The sequence below is a fragment of the Culex pipiens genome, chromosome 3 (assembly GCF_016801865.2).
Source record: "Culex pipiens pallens isolate TS chromosome 3, TS_CPP_V2, whole genome shotgun sequence".
Classification (NCBI taxonomy): Eukaryota; Metazoa; Arthropoda; class Insecta; order Diptera; family Culicidae; genus Culex; species Culex pipiens.
This window is the reverse complement of record NC_068939.1, coordinates 30,577,828-30,603,079: the sequence shown is the minus strand read 5'-3', so window position 1 is coordinate 30,603,079 and position 25,252 is coordinate 30,577,828. Positions and strand designations below refer to the sequence as shown.

At 34.1% G+C, this 25,252-nt stretch overlaps 1 protein-coding gene across 1 annotated transcript in view; it reads right to left on the bottom strand.

The window, feature by feature from the left end:
• Positions 1 to 22,331, bottom strand: part of LOC120428821 (uncharacterized) — a 30,748-nt gene extending 8,417 nt beyond the window's left edge. Inside the window, exon 1 of the mRNA XM_039593928.2 lies at positions 21,531 to 22,331. The gene's annotated coding sequence lies outside the window, so the exon portion shown is untranslated. The remainder of the gene's footprint in view (positions 1 to 21,530) is intronic.
• Between the last annotated feature and the right edge of the window lie 2,921 nt (positions 22,332 to 25,252).

Genomic DNA, 25,252 nt, shown 5'->3' with positions numbered 1-25,252 from the left:
CTTCAAAACGGTGGACTCAGATAAAACAACAGCAAATTTGATTTTCCATAAACATATTTTTTTATATTTTGTTCTGTCCACGTATTATTTATTAAACAACATTTGAAGAATCATGTTAGAATTTGCCCCATCCTAAACTCTGAAGTAAAAGATGCATTTTTTCATCATTTCATTATTTTAATTATTTTTATTATGTCCTTTTCAGGCTGGGACCTGACCTGGGTCTTAAAAGATGCATTTATATTGCCCTAAAATGTTCATCAGGAATTTCACTTTCAGAAATAAAAAGTAAATAAAAAAAATCTGGGAAATTTTTCTTCTCGTGTGTTTTTAATAAAGTTTCTTTGACAAATTTATCATGAAGCTGCAAAATTATTAGGGGCAAGCGCAAGACATTTCCAAACGGTTACGCTGCAGATTTAGATTAAACGTTTAAAATTCCCCGAGCCATTTGGGTGCGCATTATGCTGGTTATCACAATTGTGATCTATGCTAATAACAAAAGCGAGGCAATTTCACCTCCGGGTGTGACTGTTAAACGGTGCCTTTTTCCCTCCGGACAGTGCTTTCATGCTCACGCGGAAGCAGCAGGTGGTTTGATGGGTTCATCCTAGAGGGTGGTGCTCGAAAAAAAATAAAACACCACCGTAAAGGCCGTAAAGAAACAAATTAAATCATGATTTTGTTCGGTTCGTTAGCACCCACTCGCCAGAGGATGGAATCAATTCCGTTATAATGAAGCATAACAAAGAAGCGAAAAGAATTCAATGAATTTATCGTCCTCGTCGTGGGTCCTTTCCTTCATTGTGTTCCTAGTCCAAGTCCAAGTCTTTCAATTAGTTGAGCCGATTAAGTCCGTATCGAAAAAAGGCGGACGAAATATGAGGAACATTACATAAGAAAACTGGGAGATTGACGGACCATGGCGAGCCTGTTGATGACCGATAATCATGAGTTAAAGGGATTAGAGCAGTCGTGACTAAGCAGGATAGGCAAGAATGTTTGATACATTTCAAGAAAAAATGTTGTATTTATTCGTTCTGACCATATCAATCAGAAAGAAAATTTCCATTTTTGACCATTTTCATCTTACAATCTTTCACTGTCCAAAGAATTTGGAACGAGGATACATCACTATCAACCACCCAGCGAGCATTCCAAATCAAGCTGAAGAAGCAATGCAAATGTGGCTAAATTCAAGCTCGAATCGGGCCCAACCGGAAAAAAGTCACGTCCCAGATGTGAGAAGGCTTGTGCTTGACGAGGTGGTGCACTTCAAGTGCGATTTCCTCGACACTAAACGGTTCACGTTTACTCCTATCCAGGTTTTTAAGCAAAGATGGCGTTCGAATGTTGAACGTCCGAAATGTCAAAATCGCGCAAGAGCACCAACATTAGAAAAAAATGCGGCTGTCATGCCATGGCACACTTTTTTCGTAATGTTGGTACCACTGCGTGATTTTGACATTTCGGGCGTTCACCATTCGAACGCCATTTTCCCTTAAAAATCTGGATACGTTTTCCAGCGCTCCACACTTTTGGGAGGCTTTTTCGACACAGTGGATCGATGGATTCTCAATAATTCATGGCCAGTGACATGGACCCAGTATACCACAGACAGGGTGCAGCTTATGGTTGGACTGGGAATTCGTGGGAAAGCTCTCTTCCATTTAAATGTAAATTTGGTTCGTGTGAACTGGATTGAGTTGTGGGAGTTTTGGGACTGAGGTAGGTTGTATTAGGACAGATTTGGACAGCTGAGTTTTAATATGTATGTATGTATGTATGATCCCCATACCCGCAGGCAACTTGGTCCCGAAACACATGTGAGCGCTAGGCGAACAATTCGATCATCTTTTACTCCGTAATCTGTACACCCACGTGCATACGTTTTTTTGCACGAATTTTAATGCTACAAATACCGGTGCATAGATCAAAATGGATTCCCGCTTCCCTCCCCAAGCGCCGGAAATTTGTAGCGGGTGTAGGGACACTTTGCATAGACGCCCTTGCTCCCATCACGTCACTGAGGGTATGGAGCGACGAGAAATTAATAAGCATGCCCCCCCAGTCGAACCTTCATTAGCGAAGCAGGCAATCCACAACTCACAGCGAACGACCAAGGGAACACCCTACCGCGTATTTAGTGGAAATTGGCGTAGTTAGTCTTGAGTGGAATGAGTGAATGTTAGCGTATAAGTGAAAGTTTTTTTTTGCACTATAACAAGAACGGGCTCACCAAATTATATATCTTCAACACCAGCTTCATCTTCAGTATCAAGAGTGGTCCGATTTGACTAACTTGAGATCCGTCGACAAACTTGAAACAGCCAGATGGTTGATGATAAGAATTTTTCGCCGAGTTTGAAAACGTCACCACGGACCCAATGGTTGTCCGAGGAAACGCACCGGATGAAGATTACCATCCGCCGATGAGTTGCTGCCAGGATACGTTGACGTTGAAATCCGGAAAGCAGCTCAATTTTTTGCAACACGCTCGGAAAATCCAGAAAGAAGTGCTCCTGAAGTCACGCTGGAAACCACTGTTGTGGCCTGAACCACAACACGCCCTTTTCCCATATTTACCATCTCTGTTTGGCGATATAAGACAATAAAAACTTATGTACGTCAACAGGTAAACGCAATGACTAAATCTAGGAGGTAAAATGAAGTAAAGTCGATAGGTAGTCAATTATGATACTAGGGAGGTAGTTGATCTACCGACATGGAAATACTTAATAAAGATGAGCTCGTCCTTGGACGAGCAGAGTTGAAGTGCAACTGACAAATGTTTACATTGTTTTAAATAAAAGAAAATCCGAGATAATAAAATATCTAACATTTTGGTGTCAGAAGTAAAAAAATGTAGCTGAAGTGTAGAGAATTTCATAAGGATCAACGGCCAGGAACCCTGCAGTAAACACGGACACTATTGGTAACGTATAATAAAAAAATAAAAAATACTTTAACAAACATGGAAAATTGGTTGAAATTTAAACACATCGAACTATTTGACGGTTCGGTGCAAAAATTAAAAACCTTCATAGAAATCGTGGATCTTTTTCACGAAATCTATAAAACAAAAAAAGTAAATGAGAAACATTTTCTTACAGTGATTAAATACTGTAAACTTTCGGAAAATGTACAACATGAATTAAAAAACGAAAAATTTGATACTTGGGATCAACTTAAATCTTTATTGCAAGATAGATTTAAACCAAGTTTAAAATTGATGTTGGAATTATTAGACGAAATGAATGCATCATCAATCAAGCAAAATGAAACCTTAACTGATTTCATTGCTAGACTAAATTATATTCTGAAAAAAATAAAAAACAATTGTGGCTCAGAATTCGAATTATTCCATCAGCATGCCATGGGTAAAGCTGTATGGAAAATAAAAGATTTGTTGTCCATCGACAGAATTATTATTTTAGGCCAAGCGTCTACTTTAGACGAAATCAAAGTTATTTTGGAAAAATTAAATTTAGGTGACAAAAAAATGTATGGTAAATTTCTACCATTAATTGACAGAGCAGGAAATTTAGAACAATCTACAGCTCAAAACAACGGAGTCCAATATTTTAAATTCAAAAACCATTTTCAACCATGTTTAAATTCTAGGAAAAAAGGTCCCCAAAACTTCAATCCCAGGTATAAGGGTAACAATTTTAATCCATTGCACAATAAAAATAATGGTGCAAAACAAGAAAATGTTTATAGAATCCGACAACAAAATAACATAAATAACTTTCACGGTAAAAATAATTGGAAATATTTTGTTCCTAAAAGGGAAAACATTCATTATAAAGAAACAAAAATTAACCCTAATTATAAGGGTAAAACTTTCGTTCCATTTTTTAAAATCAAAAGACCTTATTTTATAAACAATTACGATAACAACAATAATAATAATATGACAAATGGCAATTTTCAAAATAACAAGTCTCGCAACAATGGTTATAATAACACAAATAATTGCCACAACTATAACACAAAATATAATCATTACTGGCAAAACAGTATGCCAAAAAATAAAAATTATTTAGCGAAAAACAATTCAAATGATGAAATCTCGTATATTCAAGCTGTAAATTTCAACAATCCAAATATCAGTGAAAACCTTTGTGACAATACTGAAAATCCAATTCTACATAAAAATCAAAAAACAGCAGAATATGAAAATCATGGGGAAATCAAAAATAATTCAAAAATTTTCGAGCTTAACGAAAAACATAATGAGCAAATTAAAATTATAAAAAATGAAGATAAAAAACAATGTCAAATACTAGATTACCAACAAAACAAATTTAAAAATTATTTCATTGAAAACGAGAAAAATATTTTCTTAAATAAAAATGATCACTTCTATCAACAATTTATAGAATACTTAGATGATCTAAGTAATCAGTATTCTTACTGATAAACACAAAAAAAACACACACACACAATCATGATAGACATATCTTAACCATCAATTATGTTGATATCTGGCCAATATGTATCAATTATCAACGAATGTTAAAGATTTACTCTACCTTGATCGCAAGAGCAAAATATTTAAAATCATCGGAGAATACATCTGATTTAAATATAAGTTCAGCAAAAGTATAACAAAAATTCTATCTAACAAAAATCTAAGAAAAGCATTCAGCGTACACAAAAATGAACCAAAGCAAATATTTTTGCTAAATACAAAATCATTTTCAAAACAAATTATTCGTAAAAAATAAAAATAAATGGTTCAGAACATATAATAGATAGAACAAAGAAATATGCAATGCAAAAAACGAAAAGTAAATCAATTCATTATATATATTATACAAATAGGTATTACAAATATTTCAAAATATAGCAAAATAGTTTCCTAATTTAATATCATAGTAGGGGAAATATGCCCATTTTAATCACTCTAAGCCGTTCGACCAATTCTCATCACTTTTGCCGTTTTCCGCTATAAAATCCATATTTTCAGATGTATCAACAATGAAGAGTTGCTTGCTCACTTTTTTTGGAGCTAGTTATTACTTTGGAACAGTCAAAAACACTTTATGAAAGCTGTAATTCTTGATCAAAGTGCTGATAGGCCGATAATAGAAATAGGCTGAGAAAGGGTATAGTTCCCCTATGTCGAAAAAAAAAACAGGCGAAATATCAAAGATATCGAAATCAACCTTTTAACACTTCAAATTTAATCAATTGATGTTGTAGATATAATTTAAGTTTGATTGATTTAATTTGGTTTGTAAAAATCACTTTCATATATTAATTTTAAAACATAAGTTGACAACCATCATATTTTGAATAAATTTCCAGTAAAAACACTGCAAAATAATGTAATGTGTTTATCAAATATTCACACAAAATTGATTCATATTTTCCACTTTCAAATGAGACACAAGAAATAATCTTATAATTATATTATAATAATGAAAGTGAAAAAGTATTCAAACTAACAATATACATTGAAATCTGTTCAAATAGGTTTACTAATTGATCGATTAAAAAAAATAAAGTTTTTCTTTTAAAAATTTAAAATCAGCTGTCATGAAGCAAACATCTTAACAGAAATGTTCATTTCATTTAGTATAATAACTAGTTTGTTTGAAGTATTTTAATTTAACAATTTCTCTTATTTACTTATTTTACTGTAAGTTAGTTCATAACAAAATAAGGAGATTACATATTGTGACTTTATACTCAATAAACATGACTTGAATGATAGTATTAAAAAAGGAAAAACAAACAATTTCGTAGATACTTATGAATATACAGATCCCTTAAAAATAACGTTACCATAAATGTATAAAATGAGAATGATCAGTTGTTATCCATGAAAATATAAACATTATAGATGTATCAACTGAATAACAAAAAAAAAAAGTTCAAAACAATTCAACATACAATATAATTATAAATACACTAAAAACACACATATAAACACACAAACAAACATCTTGATTATCATTAAACAAAGTTTTGAAATTTTATAAAATACATTTGTAGTTAAGTAAAAGAAATACAATGTAGTTAAGTAAAGTCTGTATAAGACATTTTTTTTGTAGGGGGAAGGAGACCCCCACGTTCCAACCTTCAAAACCAAACAATTCTATTTGTTTCGCCATCTTCATCTTCATCTAATCGTCGCCGAGATCGTGGTCGTCATCAAAAGATTCACGAAAACGAAACCGTTAACAATCGAAACGGTTCCAAAACAACAACATCAAGACATCTTCAGCACCATCATCACAAAGTGTATTCACACATTTTCAACGCCTACAGTCATCCTGCAAATTTTACATTTCAATTATATTCTACTGCAATCTTTCATTGTAATCACTGTATTAGCCTAATTTTCGCGTCTTTCAATTGTTAAACATTATCTTTGCTGTCTAAAAAAACATATTAAACTAAAAGCAAAAATAATTATAGCTTAGTAAACAAAAATATGAAACAAATTCATTCAAAATCAGTAAACATAAAAATATCATTTGTTAGCCATACGATTTTTTTTTTATTGTATCCCACTAATACCGAGTAAACCGCGGGTAATCGGTTCCATCAACTAACATTAGTTTAAGTAAATTTTGTAAACAATTTGTACCAAACAAAACAATAACGTATTCCAGAAACATTCAAAAACATCAGGAAATATTCAAAACCATCAGGAAAACATTAGGATAACTTATGAAACAACTGACAACAATCTTCATCAAACGAAACCTCTACATATTTAGACAACATTTCTACAAATGTCATATAATTATGGTTTAAAAGTTTTGTATTAGTAAATGACAAGAAAAAAAAAGATCATTCAGATAATTAGAAACCTTTTCTGAGGGGGATAGTGATGTTGTGGCCTGAACCACAACACGCCCTTTTCCCATATTTACCATCTCTGTTTGGCGATATAAGACAATAAAAACTTATGTACGTCAACAGGTAAACGCAATGACTAAATCTAGGAGGTAAAATGAAGTAAAGTCGATAGGTAGTCAATTATGATACTAGGGAGGTAGTTGATCTACCGACATGGAAATACTTAATAAAGATGAGCTCGTCCTTGGACGAGCAGAGTTGAAGTGCAACTGACAAATGTTTACATTGTTTTTAATAAAAGAAAATCCGAGATAATAAATATATAACACCACCGTCAGGACACCTTTTCTGTTACCACCACCTTCTCCACTGGATATCGGCAGAAATTACGGGATTTTTTTCGCACTTTTTGAAACGAAATTGAGAGAAGAAAATCAGATTTGGACAGCTGAGTTTTAATATTAGTCAAAAAGCAATCATAATTTGTTTTAACTTAACATTTCCAAGAAGAATGATTAAAATCGAAATCATTTCAACATTCTACAAGTCACTGTAAATAATTGCTGATTTTTTGTCATAGTCAGTGAGAATTGGGCTTTTTGAAGCCGATCTAATCGACCTTATCTAAATTGTAATTCATTTCTGGAAACAAAATGAAAGTTATGCTATGGAATTATTCTTATAAACCAAGCACCTCCATGAATTCATTATTTGAATTGAAGATTCAATGGAGGCGCTTGGTTTTTCAGAACGATTCAATGAAATTTATGTTCCAGCGTTATTTAAGGTATATTTTTTGATCGGAAATGAATTAAAATATAATTCTTTCAACTGGATTAGCCTCAGGGAGCTCAATTCTTAAAAACAATATGGAAATATAAGCAGTAGGATGTCCCAAATAAAGCAAGGCGCGGAGACATTCGGGCTCAACCGGATTTTGATAGAATTTTGTATCAGTAAAAAAATTGATTTTTTCTTTACATCAATTCAATGTATTATAGTTATTCATAAAGTTTGTCCAGTTGAATGCTAACTGCATTCAACTTTTCTGATACTCTAATGCCGTTCAAGGAACTTTTCCAATTCCAGAAGCTTGTTAAATCAATAACTCTTAAAGCAATTTCCTGGAAAGGTGTTTGATTGAAGTAACAAATACTTCCGCTCTCCTTTCTAATTCCACCCTTCAACGTTCGCAACCAACAACAATCAAAACAACCGTCATCAGCTGCTGCTGTACCATGTGAGTTCTCGCGCGTTTCACATTTCAAGCAAACATTTTCACAGTTGAAACAAATTCTCGACACTTGGTCAATTAGTTTCGTCATCTACCCATGACCTATCCCATTCATGTCCCACGAGAGATCTCCCCTCAAAACGCACTACTTGTTTTGTTTGCTTTTTTGTTGTTTTCTTTTGTTTTTCACTTATTTTCACCGCCAACTCTTTGTTTTACACACTTTTCCTGTCGAGTTTGGCGTTTTGGCCCTGTTGTTGTTTATTTTTGGTGTTTTCCTCCCCAAACCAGACTCAGAAATTGTGTGTCTGTGTGTGTGTTTTTTTTTGTTTGGCTAAAAATAACCAACATCAGACGAAGACACCGCTCTCGCAGAACTTTGTGGTTGTCGGTCGTCGGTAAAGTGCAGACATCTCGCGCACGCACGTGAAACATCACGTCATTTGCTGACGACTAATGAGTCGAGCAAAATGTGCCAAATTCTGCACTCCACCGCCGATGAGTTGGGAGGAAGGAGGTAGACTATGTGGGGTCGGAAGAGGTTTTTGGAAAAAATAGACACTTATGTTCAATTTAAAAGTTTTTGTTATGCTTTGCTTTACAAGAAATCTCCTCAGTATAATAAAGCCGCTCTACAAATCTATAGTTTGTTTGAAAAGGTCCAATAAACTAAATTTTCATTTTTTGGTTTTGTTGTTTTGTAATCGCCCAAATCAAACGATTAATAGTTGGAAATTCTTACATGTATTTCCATCGTTATATGGCAAGATTACAAAATTCCTGTGCCATTTAAGATTTATGAATATAATAATAAGTAGAGGGTGACGATTCTCGAGATTTTCAATTTCCCGGGAATCGAGAGTTGAATTTGGCTATTTCCCGGGAGTTCCCGGGACCCGGGAGATTTTTTTTTACTACGCCAACAGTGTCAAAAAATTTAAAATGAAAAGTAATAAATTTGTTTCTTTTAAATGAATTCAGTTACTGTTAATTCATACTAATTCTATGAAACGTTAATTTGAGCAGCCTCATTGTTTTGAGGAACTATATAAAACTTTTGATTTTTTTTTTCTAAATCTGCAAAAACAAAATCGTTTCTTGAGTTTTTTTAAGACTCAAAATTGTAGTTTAAATTATTTACGAATCTTAATTCGCACTGAGTGACTTTTCAAAAGGTTCGCACTGAGTGACTTTCAAAAGTTGTGAAACTTGTTATTACTGGAGCAACATTTGAAAGGGGCGGTACGACATTGCTCTTACGGCCTTTGATTACACGCGTTTAAATGGGACGAAAGGCCGTAAGAGCAATGTCGTACCGCCCCTTTCAAATGTTGCTCCAGATTAGATTTTTGTAAAAAAAAAAACTGATATAGCTTATATATAATTTCCCATTTTATCGGGAATTTTGCAATATGATAAACAACGACTCAAGACAACAAATTAAATTGTTTTTTGTAATTTTTAAGTTCAACATTAAATATTCATTGAAAAAATATTTACAGTTATCAGGAAAACCCAAATGTTCACAAGAAACTAAATTGGATTGCTATGTTCAAGAGAAGATATGGAAATTGAACTTAACTTGAAAAAGCTTTTCCCTTTTACAAATAATTAGAAAACATAATATTTGAAAATAAAACATTTGATTTCATATCTAGGGTGTAACTGCTAAATAATTTTTAAGGTAAATTTTGGGGTCCACCCGTGGGTCCACCTTTTTTTGGCTTCTCTAAATTATAGTTATTGGAATTTTTGACAAGTTAAAATATACACTTTCTGAATAAGAAGATTAGAGAAACATTGGTTTATTCGAACTTGAACATCGAACAATGGACATTCAATGTTCTAAACAATTTTGAATTTTTCAAATGTTTTTTCTGATTAGTTTATATAATTTTGCGTCGATATTTATAAGTTTAAATTTCCCGGGAGTCTCGACCGAATTTCCCGGGAATCGAGAGGTCCAAAAATGGTCAATTTCCAGGGAAATTTTTCCCGGGAATTCCCGCTCCTCACCCTCTAATAATAAGCAAATGTATAAGGGAATTCGCATAAACAATGTACCCCGATGGTTTGACACCAACTATTGTCAAACGAACGTGGTTACTTTTAAGTTTGACAACCCTTTTACACGGAGTTCACACATACTACCAAACTTTTGTTTTGATGTGTAAAAAATTACAGTTCGTCACTTTTTAGTTTGACTTTGTCAAACCAACGGGGTACAAACTAAAAAGTGTCAAACGAAAAAGTGACCAGTGACGTTTACTGGACCTCTTTGGTCAAGAAAAATTTCAAATGGGAAGCAGCGATAGCGAAAGCAAAGCCAGAAAGGGTGAAGAAAAGCCTCAAGAAAACGTTCCCTCTCTTTTGTTCTGCCGTTCGTAAAGCTGTTTCTTGACCCCCTTTCTTTTGAACAGTATACCGGTCCTTAGTTGGGAATGCGTTGTATTGGTACAAGTTCTCACTAATATAACATTTTGAGCAATTTACCTGTATCTTAGGCTAAGATTAATGTGAATTTAAACTGAACTTCTAGTAATTTCTACCCAACTAAGCTGGGCTAACAATAAGAAAAAACTAGCACTGGAACGATTGGCAGCATGAAGTGAGAAGTGAAGTATCTAGTAAAGTGATCGAGATATGTTATCAAAGTGAGACTGATTATATCGAAGAATGTAGTGGATTGGTTGCACACTTCACAGCAGAAAAAGTTAATTTTTGGCAGGTTGAATAGTACCTCTTTTTTCGACGCCAACATTTCAAAAAGCATCATGTACAAACAGTGCGTTTTGAGAAAAACGCATTTGAATGGTGAGCATCATTTTTCAATTCCCATTTTAATATAAAAGCAAAAGAAGATGTTCTAATGATAACAAACGATGAATAACGTTGCTTTTATTGATACTTGATCATCCAAATTCAATAAAACATTATTTCCGTAACTTTATTTGAGAAAAACAAACATAACTTCTTTTGAAATCACCAACGTCTATATCACCCTGCTGTCATTGAGGGGGACGCTTTGTTATGATTTGTTTTTCTTCGCCGAATGTACATGACGCTTTTTTCATGATGCTTTTTTTTCGTCACGAGGTTCATGTAGTCTTTTGTTTGACAAGTTGACAGGGCTATATAAACAGGGACTGCTAATGGCAGAGATTTTGTTTATGTTACTTTATTTAAAATCATGATTAAACAGACTTTACTGAAGAGCAATTCTCTACGAAATCGGTTTTTTTTTCTTAAATTTTAATTTTTGTATTTTTTAATCCGACTGAAACTTTTTTGGTGCCTTCGGTATGCCCAAAGAAGCCATTTTGCAGCATAAGTTCGTTCATATAATTTTCCATACAAATTTGGCAGCTGTCCATACAAAAATGATATGTGAAAATTCAAAAATCTGTATCTTTTGAAGGAATTTTTTGATCGGTTTGGTGTCTTGGGCAAAGTTTTAGGTAGGGCGTCCAATTTTCCCGGGTTTTGAAATTCCCGGGAAACGGGAAAAATATTTTTGGAATCCCGGGAATTCCCGGGATCCCGGGAAATTTTTGAAACATTAAAAAAATCTATGTTTTCATTATATTTGTTATGTTTTTTAAGCCTAAAATTATAGAATTAGCTCAATACTGTTAATTGGTGATGACTTACACTTCAATCTTAACAAGGACAGCAGTTTTTAAGATAGCTTAAAATACATTAAAAATCGCTCTTTGATGTGCTTTGGAATTTGAATGAACCGCAATTTTATATATATTTCATTTTTATTTATTTATATAACATGACTACAAAAGCTTAAACAATTTCATTGAAACTGTCTAAAACTACAACACTTTAGATAAGTTTAGAATTTGATGTTTTATATTAAAACATATTTTAAAAAATATCCCTAAGTCACTACCGCCAACTGGAGATAATCAGGACTGCAGTCTGAAAAGATACACGAGATTTTAGAGCAATAAATTTGGAAATCGGTGTACTAATTGTTTTGTAATATTCCTGTTGTAAGCAGCAGTCTAAATTCCCTACTTTTGTCCTGATTTGCTACAGATGCTTGTTTTTGATGAAATAATTAAAGTTTCAAGTCATGAATATATGAAAATATAATACCAATTCTTTTTTAAATAAATAAAATTTAATAGAAAATATTGAAAGCGCAAGGCAATTTTCCCTGACAAGCCAAATTTATGCTGATACATGCCGAATACAAATTTGAATGCTTTAAAATTCTTATCGAGTACTAAGTATTGAACTATTCATCTATTTCCACAACCAAATCTGAATTTCCAAACCAAAATTTGATTTGTTTTCAATTTCGGGAATACCCGGGACAAAATTTAAAAAATCCCGGGATTCGGGAATTCCCGGTTTTGGAAAAATCCCGGGATTTTTGTCCCGGGAATTCCCGGGATGGACGCACTAGTTTTAGGTATGGATACGGACTACAGTGGAAAAAAATGATACACGGTAAAAAAAAAAAATTGGTGATCTTTTTATTTAACTTTTTGTCACTAAAACTTGATTTGCAAAAAAACACTATTTTTAATTTTTTTAATTTTTTGATGCGTTTTAGAGGACATCAAATGCCAACTTTTCAGAAATTTCCAGGTTGTACAAAAAATCTTTGAGCGAGTTATGAATTTTTGAATCAATACTGATTTTTTTTTAAAAATCGAGAAATTGGTCGCAAAAATTTTCATTTTTCGATGTAAAATCAAATTTGCAATCAAGAAGTACTTTAGTGAAATTTTGATAAAGTTCACCGTTTTCAAGTTAAATCCATTTTTAGGTGACTTTTTTGAAAATAGTCGCAGTTTTTCATTTTTCAAAATAAGTGTTTGCCCACTTTTGAAAAAAATATTTTTGAAAAGCTGAGAAAATTCTCTATATTTTGCTTTTTGAACTTTGTTGATACGACCCTTAGTTGCTGAGATATTGCCATGCAAAGGTTTAAAAACAGGAAAATTCAATATTACGCCCTTTTAAAATGTTAGTCTCGGTTTAAAAAATATTTTTTTTCGAAAAGATAGAAAAATTTAACGAATGTTTCATATTTAAACATTGAAAATCGGACCATTAGTTGCTGAGATATCGACATTAGAAAATGGTGTGTTGTTTGGGTGAGTCAACAAAAACTTTTGAAAATTGCACCAGTTCCTCAAAAACAAAAACTTAAAAAAAAATTGCACCAGAATTATGATTGGCGAAAAATTGAAAGAAATGCCTGCATGTTATTTAACGTCAATAACTCTTAAATTTACAAACTCGAGAAAAGGGGGAAATTTTTACACAAATTCCCCCTTTTTCTCGAGTTTGGGAGTTTAGGTGATAATCAAAAGACCATTCGAATGAGTCAAAAACCCGATTTAATCCCACCTGGGGTGAGATAGAGCCCTTCTTACTAAAGAATATAACAATGGTAGAATTTTTTTTAATTCATATCATCGACTTTGTTTATTTATAACGTCAGCACAAAAGAAAGTCTTATGATGAAAGCAATGTATTATAAATGATATGATTTCCAAAGAGAAATAAAAAATGCAATAATCACCAAAAGAATATTTTCAATCGTACAATATGTTTGTACGTTTGTAATCAAACAAGCGTTTATGACAAACGCGATCATAGCAAGCTTCCCATGCGCCAGTGACAACGCACACCGTGGTTTTGGTTTTCAGCTTTAGCTTCTACGAATGTGACAGAGTCAGAGATAGCTATTTTTAACAACCGCACCACTACACACTCAATTGCGAGAACCTTAGGTAGAAAGCCATTGGCGTCACCAGCATTGAAAACTTTGAAAACGATATAAACGATGAAAAGCTTAGAAAGCTCTAATGAATCCAATGAACCCTGTTAAGTAAACTTACGGAAATGAAGTCTACATTTAGGCGATTCTAGGAGCGCACAGGAAACAAATTGATTGTAGCCGGATGAATGTCCTATGTCACAAAAGTTTTTGCATAAACATTGGACAGTTATGCAAAAACGGACAGGGCAAAAGAAACCGAAAAACTACGATATCTTACATGTTGTAGGAAACATCGGTAGACAAGCTACTACAAAACGAGTATAAGTCGAGCCACAAAATATATGCGCCAGCATTCTCGCGCCAGTATTCGAAGCTCAACTTGACAACTTGTCGACTTGGCGACGAAGCGTCGAAGCGTCGAAGCGTCGAAAATCGATGCAGTGTGAATTTTTGACGATTTTTCCGATAAAAATTCATGCTGAATCCACATATTTACGAAGATGAAAATGACGTCCAGCCTTAAAGTAAAACCTATACCTTTCTTTAGTAAGAAAGGCAAAAAATAAAAAAAGATTTGATAACCCTATCGTCAATAACTCTTAAACTTACAAACTCGAGAAAAGGGAGAAATTGTACACAAATTCCCCCTTTTTCTTGAGCTTGGGAGTTTAGGTGATAATCAAAAGACCATTCGAATGAGTCAAAAAAAAATAAAAATAAAGATTTGATAACCCTATCTCAAGTTATGGTAACAAAAGTGATAATTTCAAGGATATTTATAAACTAATTTTGCAGCCGTATCAGTTTCATTTTTTGATAAGAAATTGACCCATTTTTTGATAATAAATTGAAATACTACAGTGTCCAAAAGTGAAGATCTGGCAACCCTAAATCATGTTTATTGTTATACTTTTTTGAAGCTGGATCCTATTTCTGGTAAGAAGTGAAGAATGCATTACCAAATAGGTGGATTGAGTTAGTTTTTGCCGTTATTATTAAGTAATAATAGTTTTTTTTCGATATATTCACCACGATAATTTGTGGTTTTAAGAATAGGGTTGACACAATTGGGGATATTTGAGAAAATGTGAAATAAAAAATATAAAAAATGAAATTGCAAGTCATGGTATTAGCATTTGAATGGAAAAAGTGTTTTAAAATGCATTTCAAAATATCTAAGTATTGACGAATTTTTTTTTTCGGCGAAAGAACACATTTAACAACTTTGTAGAACATTAAATTTCGCTGTTAATCTCGATCCTGAAGAGTTATTATCGATTTAAAAAAGTAATTTCTGTATGAAAATGGTCAACGGTTAAGTCTTAACCAATTTCGCTTAAAAAACAGCTTTCCGCTTGTGAAGCAGGTGGTCATTTTTTTCTGGGCACCTTTGTGTTGAAGAATATATACAATATACGTGGCAATCGTGCCAATTTTTATTAAGTGTATTTTTATATCAAATATATATTTTTAAACATTTTGGTATTCATAAAGCTACCAACTTCAAGACAATCCATCAATCTTCCCTGACACTTTTCGGGGGTCTTCGCGTTGCGAATATTCCGTGCGTGATTCACGCTGGGCGGCGGTTTGTCGTGACCAGTTGTTAGCATTCCGTGCAGGCTATCTTCTGCCGGCCGGCAACTTTATTTTGGCAATAATTCTATACGTTAAGGTAGTTTCACTGGTTTTGGGCAAAGTTGACTTTCTGTGAAGGTTATTTTGCGCCTTTAAAAAAAATAAAATTGTTGTGTTTGTGTGAATTTTGAGTAAACAATACTTAGGACCACAATTTGAGTGATTTCTACAACTTAAAGATTTAAACCAAATGCTTCCCAAATGTCGAGCATGCATGCCCTACCAACTTCGGGACTTGACATTATAGTTTAAAGGGTTGGCAACAGCTGCTAGTACAACTAGCTCTGGTGCTGTGCATCCACGATCCCAAACTGCACATCGTGTGCTGCGCTCATCAGCAAACTTAATGAGGTTTGAAGGGTTACAAGTGCGGTTCGTCCGTGATTTATTAAATTATGATTTGGCATGGCTGTGGACAGGTTAAAGGGTGGTATTCAACAGGACCCGCTTGGCCGAATAAATTTGCCTCTAAATTACGGAGGAAAGCAAATGAGTTCATTTCTGTCGTGTCGAACCTGTGGACAGGTTGAAGAAGTTCACACTATCCGACCGACAATCGTAATCTGGAAGCTCATAGCTTCATTTTTTGTGGCCGCGTGGAATGCACGAATTTCGTGACTGGCACCAATTTAGACTGTGGTCTGCGCCCTGGAGGGAGGTGAGAAACGAGAGGTGAGAAGTGGCAAGCAGCTTCTGTCGAGGGGCGAGGGTGTTAAGTAGTACACAAGTTCTTGGTGCTTGAGGTGGAAAAAACGAGAACCTGGGCCAAAAGGGGGGAAGCATAAAAAAGATAAAAGGAAACTGTTGTGTCCTCCGTACATAAGGACGCCGACGTTATTTTTGGGGGTGGGCAGGTTGGTTGAGCACCATTATATGGAATGCTGCAGGGGGGATTAAGGGCACACGTTGTAAAACTGGCCATAATACGAAAGATGCCGAAATGGAAAAAGTGTTACCCTAGGGCGCACACCAAAGCACTTAAAGCTCATCAGAAAGGGTCAGGATAGAAAGTGACCTCGTAGAAGGTTACCTCTAGACTACTAAAATTATTTAGACAGAACTGATTGCGTGCTCTGAAATACCATGTAAACTTCCAACAGAAAACATAAAGATCAAAATTCAGATATTAGTCATCTAGACATGTTATTAATAAAAAAAAAAATTGTATGTCAATTTGTGGAAAAATGCAGCTTTTCGGAAAATATTTAACATATTTCTGATTAGTTTGCAACTCGTCGTTACAGCCATCCCGACCTCTCTGAAACGAATCATATTTTCTTTGTTTCTCAGTATTTAAAAGCATTTAAAAGATGAACAATTCAAAGCATTATTGAATATGATAATTCGTAAATTGACCGAGGAATAAACGAAAAACGGCTTTGTTTACAAATGGCGCTTAGGACCATTTGTCCTAAACAATTTCTACAATTTTCTTTTTCAGGGCTCAATTTTTTGGACTGCTGGTTACTAAGATATAGCCTCATAAAGTTTATAATTTGTGAAAGTGAAGTGAAAATGTTTATTTTTCAGTGTTACTTCATTAGTGCCTATTTTTCTACTGACGATATCTCAAATTGGTTCTATTTTCAATGTTAAAAATTGAAGTTTTGTAAAATTACCTGGATTTTTGATAAAAGAACTATAAATATTTAAATCAAACCTGATCCTTGAGCATTTGTCGCTTTTTTACATTTTCAAATGTCATTTTAAAATTTCTAATTTATTTTGACTGAAGGAGCATACCAATTTCACATTTGCCAAGATACGCCTAAAAACACTCAATTATCACAAAATTTAAACTTTATGAGTTTATATCCCAGAATACTGCTGCTTTCTTGATTCAGCTTCTCGAGCTATTTTTGCCTGATCTTTCACAAAATATTGCAAAAAATTAAAGATTATTTGAAAATGTGAGTTCAAATTTACTTACGGATCTGATAAGTTTCGCCGAATGGACATTTTGCCGAATTAAATAAAAAGTTTAAAATTAAAGGTAAACAAAAATATAAAAACACCAAAATTACTAAAAGCTAAAACAAAGAACGATTCATGTTTGAAAGAATGCAAAAACTCACAGAAGTATTTTCAAACCGTTTTTTAATTCGACGAATGTCAATTCGGCGAAATGTCCATTCGGCAAAATGTCCCGCACCCATTGAAATGAAATGCATGTAATACAAAAAAAAAACACATTTACATTATTTTATATATTTGAAAGATACTTAACATGAAATAACAATGCATTAAATTCATTTAAACATTAATTTAAATTAGGATATTATATGAACATTTTTATTAGATCTCATTTTTTGAATATTTTTTAAATAGAGAAGACGACAAGTAGGCAATTAAAGCTTTAACTATTAAAGTTTAACAAATACACAGGTCGATATCCCAAATATTTGTTTCCCCATTAGTTGCATTTCACACAACCTGCTGCCAGGCATCGCGAATTTCCATTCCAAATTTCCAGACTGTGCATTTTTTGCACACCCAAGCTGAGCGAAAATCACACACAAATGCTCGTAAACGAGCGCGCGAAAAAGAGGAAAACAGGTCCACCCCACTTGTTTTTTTGGCATTTTCCAAGCACCCCAAGTGTTTGTTTGCGGAATGCTCCGGGGCTGCTTTTCTCGCGGAAAATCCAACATGGAAATGGGCACGTTGTAATAAAAATAAAGTTACTTAATCTATTCCACATGTGTGTGTGTGTGTGTGTGACGATATGATTATTGCTCGCGGAATGGCTATAAATAGCCCAGCATCGGCAGTGAATGGCCGTTTAGAGTAGGACAGGACAAGTGCGCCAAAGCGAGATGCAGCGAGTTGTTGGAAAATATTTTTAGTATATTTTTTTGCGGGAATATGAAGCGAGCAATTTTATTTGCTTTTATTTTGCTAAATGGAAGCTGCGCGATGCTGCGCTGACGACATGAACGAGAAGATAATACCTTCATGGTCGGCTAAGTTTTTGACGATTTTTTTTTCACCGACGGGGGTGTAGGCATGGTCGGGATGTTTGTAAACAAGTTTCTGGATTTATTATTAGCAGCTGATTTTCGCTGGATTTATGACTGAGTGGGAGGTTTTTTACAGAGTGAAATTTATTGTAGGTGATTAATATTCTGGGTAAAACTGAAAGTTACTCTTGGACTTGCATATACATGAGAGAAAAAGTTGCAACATTTTGGAACACAACTAGATTGATTTATGATATACAATCTGAAATGAACTTAAGGATTTAATTTTTTTTACAAATGCCTAAACGTTTTTAGTTCTTTGCTCCCTTTTCTAAAATAGTTGTTAAAAATGTATTTGTAAAGTATAATTTTGGCAAAAAATCCAATATTTAGTTATGCATTTTAAATTTAAAATCAATACGATTGCTTGGCATGTTTCAGATCCAAGGGACTGAAAGTCATTCTCTACCTATGGTTTCTATATATTCCCTTTAAAAATAAAATCCCTTTAAAAATAAAGGGCAAAATAAATAATTATTTTTAAAAATGAAAAATTTCATAGAAAAACTGTGTGCAATTGATTGTAAACTATCTATACTTAACCTTAAGGACGCAATCATCGTTTAATTTCGCATCAAAGCCATTTTGAGGCTATACTACAAATTTTGAATGTTGGGACCACAGATCGGAAAAAGACGTCAAACTTGAGGAAAATATGTGTTTTCATAAATTCACAATTTGCAAAAAAACATTATGGAAGCATTACTAAAAATTTATAGCATACAAGCCTTACTTTTCCCATACCATCTGCAGATTATGTGGAATCGGTTCCAGAGTGGCCAAAGTTGCCACTTTTTGGCGTAAGAACCTTCCTTGGACTTATACGAACCCAACGCAACAAAGAGCACCTCGATACGACGCTCCGTATTGAACTGATTCGCGTTCGAACAAAACCGTCGAAATTTTTTATATATATAGATATAGATTTTGTGATTGTTTTTGTTTAAAAATTGTGAAAATAAGGGTTTAAATATGAAATTTATTGTTTTGCAACACCTCCCACAAATTTGAATCTTTTGTTTTTGTCTCCTGATCTCTAGCTACAGGGTTACCAGGCCAAAATTGAAAAATCTGGTCAAGTACCAAAAAACAAATCTGGAAAAATCTGGCAAACGAAAATCTTACAATTTTGAATAGGGAGAAAATTTTGAGAAAAGAAGGGTGTTCTGGGATTAAATACGTTCAAAGGAACTATCGATAGAGAGATTCATCGAGGTAGAGATGACATCGATGAAAATTGAGTATCACATTATCTAGTATGAAGGCAATATATTTTTTTTTTCAAAATCACGACTAACATTTCAGAAAAGGATGCACAATCTTGTGCACAATTCTGTTTTTTTTTTTAAATAAGATGACATATTTTTACAATTTTAGAAATTGAAAGTCAATAGTTTCCAAGATGTCGTCAATTGAAAAAGGGGCTAAAACAAGAAAATGCAGAGCGATGGACACTATTTTCAAAATTTGAAAAATGAATTACTTTTCCGAAAAATTAAGCCTTTAAAATTGTTAATCTTGAAAACAGTTTATCAATATTTCAAAGCAGTACCTTTCGAATGAAAATTCAATTATACAAAAAAAAGGATTTTTGTTATTTTTCACAGTTTTTTTTCAATATTTCCAAACATTAGTTATTTTATCGAAATGTCCATCATGCACGAGAGCTAAAAAATTGGCACTTTTGGTCCGCAAATCATTTTTGGAGTAATTTTTTTAATAAGTCCAATAAATATATTTTCATGTTTTGCTTTTTGGGCGTTTTTGACTACTTTTGACTCAAAGCGTTGTTTATTTAATCTCCTCTAAAAAGAATAAAAGAAAAAAAAAACAAAACAAAAAACTGGATTTAAAAAATAAAAGCTATCCAATAGAGAGACTAATTCGTACGTGTGCTATTTTTTTCTAAAAATTCGTAATCATAACCTATATAACTTTGTCAAAGATACAAGATCGATCAGAAAGTCCCTTTTTAAGATAGCGGTTTTCGAATGTTTACATAAAACTTTTGTGTGGAGCTTCCAAGTTTGTGTAGAGTCTTGTATTAAGAAACTCTTGTTCTTAAAGGGCTAACTTGGAAATGAGAATTCAGTGGAAAAGTTTCATAAAAATAAAAAAATAAAATGAAAAGTCGATTTTCGCAATCTTAGATAATTGTTCTTTTGTTATACCAGATTTTTGCAATCAAAAAGTCAGAAACATTTTTTTTATTTGTTCAAAGGACTGTGCACTAATAAAACTTTGTTTTTAATGTTTTTTTTTTACACAAAATTTTCCTGTTTAGGGTAGATTTGCTAAAACAGAATTGCATCCCAAACTTTAATTTATATTGCTATCTGATTCAAGCCAACTTTACCTCAACAGCAGCAGTTCAAGCTGAGTCATATCCAAAATTTGCTAACTTTTCGACATGCCCCGACCAAAAACATCAATTTGAAGCATAAACAAACGACTGCATGTCGTCCGATGCCATTATTTTTAGGAGAAACTTTCTACTCCGATCTCGATACCCTCATTCCGGCCGAAAAAGGGGTCATCAGTTTATGTGACGACACTCGGTGAGGGGTCATCCGTGAACAAGTAACGTTCTTCACTAAAATTTTATTAACATTATTTTATTTTATTTAAAGCAGAAAAAATAAAATAAAAATTCTAACATAACGTAATTTAAGAACGCCCCCTCCAATCTATGGGGGTGGACGACCGAGCTTGAGATGCAATCGGATGCAAGTTTGGTACTTTGGCACGATTTTTGCTGCCTCTATCGTCATCGGTCGTGTCCTGTGTAGAGTAGAGCGAGCCGATAGAGATACGTCCGTAATGGAAGTTGGTTTTGGCACCGGTTTTGAATATTTAGCTTGTGATTCATGCAGAAAATTCCACACGTATCCTTTGGAAGTGCAATAAGTTATTGTCAGTCAGTCAAGGCTTGCAAAGATTTAATAAATTTTGGTTTCATAATTGAATAACATTTTTGTTTGATTGTTTGGTTTATTTATTATATGATCACAGAATTATCCACATTCCAAATGAATTATTAAAATTTCTATTTCCCATATTTTCTCACCTTTTTCCAACCAATCGATGACAGAGTACACGCGTACAGACGGTATCCAATTGATTTTCCCTACGCCACAGCCGATGAATCCACCCTCGCAGAGTACGCACTCACACAGCCAAAGCCAAAAACCACAATCTTCGGCGACAACTTTTCACTATCGTTCACCGCGACGACATCGACACTGATAACGTTGTTGGAGCAAAAACATCGCCCTTGCCATATGTTGCTGGCGTGGCCACCCCAACCTTTCTTTTTCCTATTTTGAGGCCCAAAGCGACCCCTTAATCTCACTTTGATCGGTCCTTAATTAATGACCGGTGATTACTTTTTTTCCGGATGAAACGATTTTTTTCCTGCTATTTTCACAGGAAAAGCTGCCCAAAATATGCTGGCTCACTTTAGCTCGATTTTCGGGGGATGATTTTCCACTTTTTCATCTCTCGATTCCCTTGCCAACTCCAACCTTCACCGGTTTCCATCGGTTGGGAAAACTCTTCGGTTACACAATTACTTCACTTTCTTGACTGGGCTCCATGATTCGGGAATCCATATTATTTCGATGGTGATGCTCCTTACGTATTTTGCACTTAATGGAAGAACTTTTTTCCCGATCGACGCTGAAAGCTTTTCCCCATTTTTTCCAAATCGGAAGCGTTACAAGTTTTGCAACAACTTTGCAAGCTGGAAAATTTTCCTCCTTCACCAACACACACTCACACACGCACGCACTTCCACTCTTCGAAGCTCGGGGGAGTGGAAGAGACAGACAGCGCAGGCCGCGAATGTTTTCCCGAGCGAAGTCAAAACTCGTCTGAACCGCGGCATCGGAGTTCGTATATTTTCCCTGCGAGTTTTCCTCACGCTGGGATGTTTTGTTGGGGTGGTGAGTTTTCACGATGTCACGGGAAAACAAACAAAAATGATATTTAACAAAGAATCAAAAAGAATCAAAAAGAATCAAAAAGAATCAAAAAGAATCAAAAAGAATCAAAAAGAATCAAAAAGAATCAAAAAGAATCAAAAAGAATCAAAAAGAATCAAAAAGAATCAAAAAGAATCAAAAAGAATCAAAAAGAATCAAAAAGAATCAAAAAGAATCAAAAAGAATCAAAAAGAATCAAAAAGAATCAAAAAGAATCAAAAAGAATCAAAAAGAATCAAAAAGAATCAAAAAGAATCAAAAAGAATCAAAAAGAATCAAAAAGAATCAAAAAGAATCAAAAAGAATCAAAAAGAATCAAAAAGAATCAAAAAGAATCAAAAAGAATCAAAAAGAATCAAAAAGAATCAAAAAGAATCAAAAAGAATCAAAAAGAATCAAAAAGAATCAAAAAGAATCAAAAAGAACCAAAAAGAATCAAAAAACATAAAACAAATAAATTCAAAAAAAAATCACCGTGAAATGCACAACCCTTCCACCGTGAAAAGTATCCCCCGTTGCAGTGGGAGTCCCGCCGAGAGAGAATATTTTGGCTGAGAAAACTCCCCCAAAATGTTCTGCTCTGGAAGAGTAAAGTGCAGCGTCGTCGCGGGATGACACCCACACAGGTGCACACGTGTTGCCGATCAGAGCAGCCAGTGTTGCCGGGGTAGCAACGAAGGAGGAGAGTAACCGTTGGGGTGCAAGGAAAATGGTTTGTTTGTTTACATTTGCGGGACGCGCGCACGCACACTACGATGCGAGAGGGGAGCATTTTTTAAGAGAGAGAAAAGGAGAGAGGCAACTTTGGGAAAATTGCGATGCACGATTGTTTTGGATTGTGGGAGCAAAAAAGGACGCCGTTTGCATGGTGACGCGACGGTGTGGGTGTGTTGTTGCGAGAGTTTGGAAAATGTGTCAAATGTGGGACGCTGCTGATGGGGCAGAGTTGCCAGAAAATAAATAAAACTTTATTGGTAATTCATGAGTTTTGAATGGTCTAAAATTTTGGTTTTTGAAAACCCTTTACTCAAGGTGGTTTTAAAAACACGCAAAAAGTAAAAAAAAACATATTTTATTTATTGTACTAATCGAAAAAAAAATATGGTCAATCATCTAACCTATCATTGGATAGGTTATCGAAAGCGTGACACATTTTTGGTATATAGTGAGGAAGGAACCAACCACATAGGTGGATTTAGTAAGTTTTTTGATAAAAATATATAATTTATACGGAATTTGAGTACGCCAACGAATCGAGCGTTCAATTTTACATGGAAGTCCTTTTGACAAAAAATTTATATTTTTTCATGGTTTTGACCTAGAAATCACCGAAAAACGTGTAAAAATCTACAGTTTTTTATCAAATTCCTCTGAAACTACGTCTTAAAGCGAATGCTTTCATTGAAAATCAAACATTTCAAACTTGATTTTTAAAGTTATTGATAAACCCCTTAAGGAAAAGACTTAAAATTGTGGAAAATTTCCTAAGTCAGGATACCTGATTTTGGTATTTGAGTGATTATCAAATTACTTTGAAAATGTGGGCACATTATGACCAATTTCGACAAGGTCATTAATTTTGCGCTAAATGACTTGAAAATCATTTTTTTTAAGTGGATTTAAATCATGGATAGACCAAAAATTGGTATTCCTGTGTTATTTACCCCTGGTCGGGAGGATCTCATGTGACTAGGAAGGATAGATTGAAAAACTTGTTTTGATATTGTTGTTGTCTTCCACATGCAAGATTTTGGTATGATTTCATGGTATTTTACTATCTATTACAGAGCAACCAATGGCACATTTTGGACCCTGTTATGTGTCCTAGTAATAACAAAAAATGGTATTCTTGTGTCCAATGTGATCAGGAAGGATAGATTGGAAAAGGATAGAAAACTTGCAACAATATTTAGGAAGCAAGACTTTTTCATTTTTTGGATCTGTGGCTCCAATCATTATTTTTTATAAATAATATAAAATCTGAGGCTTCATCCATAAAGTAAGTCACGCTAAAATCAGCAAAAATTAACCACTCCTCCCCCCCCCCCTCATAGAGCGTGACATACTTTATGGATGATACCATACAAAATATTGCAGTCAATATTCAGTACGACAGTCAAGAGTAGTTTTAACCTTTCTGGGGTGTTATGATAAACTTACGTTTAAGGTGTTAAGGGGTCTATATGACCCCGGAATTGAAAACGCTATATCTGGTTACTCTGGAACCGGTTCCGGATACCCTGGAAGTGGCCAGATTGCTATTATGGTAAAAGCCTATCGTGCGACATATCAAACTTCATGGAATTACAAGCCATGTACACTGGAACCAGAAGTTGCAAATTTTAATTACGAAAATGTTGGTACCCAAACATCTATAGGTCATTGCTGAAATTTTAAAGTTATCGCAGTTTTAGTGAAAAAAGGTGATTTTTTGCCAGTTTCGTCATTCTCCGGGTTTTGCGCGCGGCGCGTCAAAAAACACGGATTTTATTTTCAAATGATCATATCTCGGAATCCTGTTAATGAACTCCTCCCATTTTCTGATATGTTACGTAAAAATGTCCGGGGAATCCGATAAAATTATTTCCAGACAGAGGCTCTTTGGTCCAGACACCGTCAAAACGGCATTTTAAAGTTTCATACGCCCTTTTCATATGTTAGGCTAGATTTTTGAAACTTCTTACTATTTTTCTTTGAAAGACCAACTTATAACCTTTCATTTGCGTATAAGACAATTAAAAAAGGTTAAAATGGTGAGGAGTTATGGCTTTTCGAAAAAGTGGTTTTTGCGAAAATCGGCGAAAAT